Source organism: Tursiops truncatus, chromosome 1 (genome assembly GCF_011762595.2).
Source record: "Tursiops truncatus isolate mTurTru1 chromosome 1, mTurTru1.mat.Y, whole genome shotgun sequence".
Taxonomy (NCBI): Eukaryota; Metazoa; Chordata; class Mammalia; order Artiodactyla; family Delphinidae; genus Tursiops; species Tursiops truncatus.
The window spans coordinates 88,161,638-88,164,737 of NC_047034.1; the positions used below are offsets into that span (position 1 = coordinate 88,161,638).

At 43.4% G+C, this 3,100-nt stretch overlaps 1 long non-coding RNA gene across 1 annotated transcript; it reads right to left on the bottom strand.

The window, feature by feature from the left end:
* Positions 1-30: 30 nt before the first annotated feature.
* LOC141279595 (uncharacterized) lies at positions 31-2,945 on the bottom strand. The gene is made up of 3 exons (XR_012334137.1): positions 2,802-2,945; positions 1,978-2,015; positions 31-1,839 (listed from the first exon to the last, which is right to left on the bottom strand). It is a non-coding gene; the product is annotated as an uncharacterized lncRNA (long non-coding RNA).
* Positions 2,946-3,100: the final 155 nt, after the last annotated feature.

Sequence of the window (3,100 nt, forward strand, 5' to 3'; positions counted from 1 at the left end):
CTGTTTGAGCCTTTCTATATAGAAAACCATTGAGAAAATTGGAATCCTTTAGCCAGACTGTATGGAATCTGCGGGCCCCCAGACTCCTCTTTCTCTTCCCATAACTACATTCTCTTCCACAGAGGTGCCTAACACTGTCCTTTTCTCTAGACAGTCTATGACAACTCTATACAGTATTAGGTGCTCAAAGGGGGATGCTCAAGATGACCTGCTCTCTTCCTCTCTGTGCTTTCCAGTATAAGTTGGAAAACAGGATTCACATCTATCACAGAGACACAGACAGCAGGACACATAAATACACACAGAGCTAATTAAAGACAGAGCACTAAGATGTGAGGGCCGGGAGATAGTGAAGAAACCAGTGCAGAGTCTCATTAAGCCCTGGGGAAAGAATAAAAGTGATGTGCTCTTGCTTACATGTTTTCATTTCTATAACAAATAAGATACTGAAGGCATTCTGTGATGGAATCTGCAAAAGATAGCAACAATTCCTTCCATCCTGGAATGGTCATGGTGCTCTTTCCACCAAGAGTTGGAGTCTTTTTCTCCCCCCTTGAATTTGGCTGACCATGTGCCCTGCTTTGACCAAAAGAATGTAGTGGAGGTGATGCTATGCCAGTTGAGAGTCTACTAGTCTCTGCTTTTGCTTTTGGAAGTCAGTTCCCATGTAAAGCATCTCAGGATAGATTACTGAATTATGGGAGGCCACGTGGAGGACAACCAAGCATCCCAGCTGACAGCCAGCATCACAGCCCTAGACATGTGTGGCTACCTTGGACCTCTCAACCCTAGTCAAACCCAATCTACTCCTCACGTAGAGACAGGCTGTCCTTGCACAGCTCTGCCCAAACTGTAAAATCATGAGCAGATGAATAGTTGCTGTTGTTTCAAACCACTGAATATTGGGTGGTTTGTTGCACAATAATACATAACTGAAACAGCTTTCTACGCATCAGGCATTATCTCTTTTAATCTTCATTTTACAAATGAGTGAGTTGAAGCTTATAAATTGCTCCAAGTTATGTAGCTGGAAAGTAGAAGTTCTAAGATTTGAATCAGGTCTGTTTGAATTCAAGTCTTCCCTATTTCCTCTTATCTCTTTCACCCAGGGACCCTCACTGTTTCGGTCTGGGTTGGAATCATGGGTTTAAGAAAGAAAAAAATTCTAGGAGGCAGTAAATATAAGGCAAGGTTTTGAGGAGGAAGTGGATATGTTTTGGCTGAGTGTGAAGAAGAGCTTTTCTGTTCAGACCAAAGGCCTATTTTCAGTTGAGGCCAAGTATCTATTCCAGTCTTTCTCAACTGGAGTTCTATGAGAAAGTCCCAATGCCCCAAGGCATTCATTGTATGTCATAAATTAACTTCTTCCTATGCATCAAGAATGTTACTAGTTATGTAGCATCCTTGGGAAAACTGAGAAAATAGTCAAACAAATCATTTGTAGAGTCTAAGGCACTAGCGGAACCCCGGCTGAGAATGTTGAGAGGGCCATTAGGGAGCAGGGGCCAGAGTCCCGAGACAGCCGGTCACGTACACAGTGACCAAGAGGCTTCCCGGCATTCAAGGAGAACTGCACTGGAATCCTTAAGTTTATCATTTATGCACTCAACACTATGCTCAAAGTACCTTCTCAACTAAGGCTTACCATGTGCCTGGGAGGGGGTATACTTTCTTCATTAATTCATTTCTTCATAATTTACCCCAAATCTTTAACTCTTATTCATACATACCATTTTGGAGTTGAGCTGAGGGGGACACGTTATTTCCCAGATTAGGTGCCTTACGCTGAGTGAAGAATTCTTGTGCCTGAAATCTATATTTTCTGGCTTTGTTGTCATTCTGATGGAAGAGAAAGCAGGTCCATTGCTTTTTTTCTTCAACAGCTTTCAAAATCATAATTTGGTGACAGAAAATTGGAGATGAGTTTCCTTAGAAGAAACTAACTTCCAACTTGCTAAAACTGCCTCTTCCGCTTACCTGAAGGTGGGTGAAGAACTTCCCTACTCAGGCTGCTCCTAGGGGAAGACAGAATGCAGTTAATTAACAGCTTCTTTCCCTCTGATCTCCACTACTTGCCTGAAGAGAGAGAAGCTACTGGCTCTGGTTTTCTTACCTCCAAAGAATTTGAAAACTGCAAGCAACTAAAATTCCACTGTCACCAGGAAACCTACGGAAAAAGAGGCAATCCTCTTCTCTCAGCTTTTCCTCACACAAGCTTGCAAGTTCTGGGTCTCCCCACCCTCTCCCTTATCACACCACTAAATTCCAAGCCTCCTTTGCTCCCTGTGGCATTTATTACTGTAACATCTCACTCCTGCCAACCTCACCACCTCAACTTCACAACTAAAAACTCGGAAGTAAACAAAAAGCCTATAAACCGCCAAAATAATGGTCATAAACTCTGGGGACTAAAAGCTTAGGCTCTTTGTTTACGGGAAAGCTCTTCAACCATTCTTTTTGGGACTTTTAACTTAAAAATTTTAGAATATTTCTGAGAAGACTGGTGGCTCAGTCTATTCACAGGCAACCCTTGGAAACAACAAAGAAAATCCCTAATAAGTAGGCTTAAGTTTTTTGCACCACAGCTTTTAATTTAGAGGAAGGCACACGGTATAAAACTTGATGTTCATAACTATCCTCCTAACCATGTACTGCGACGGTCACGATCCTCTTAGATAAGCGAGGGGTCAAACATAAGCTCAGAGAGGTCAAAGATACTCAATATACTTGTCAACAGAGGAGCCACGGTTGAATCTGAACCCAAATCTCCTTGTCTGAAAAGCCCATAGTTTTCTTCACACCTTGGATGCCTCAGGTTCCGAATGTTCTCGCCTAAAAAGCCGATGGAAGATGTACGTCTTAGAGAACCTCAATATACCTAAAATATAAATGTTTAGTTGCTTCCGTGAATACACCTGAGGGATCAGGCTAACACTGCGCTTCCGAATGGAGTGAGCCAAGTGAGCCCAATAAAACGAATTTCCTCAGGCAGAGCGTTAGTTCTAGGGCCGACCGCCGCAAGGGGCGTCAAAGCTCAGCTCTGCCTCGCACGAGAAGGAGGGGGCGGAGAAGAGGGGGACGGCAGGTCGCGAAGCTCTCA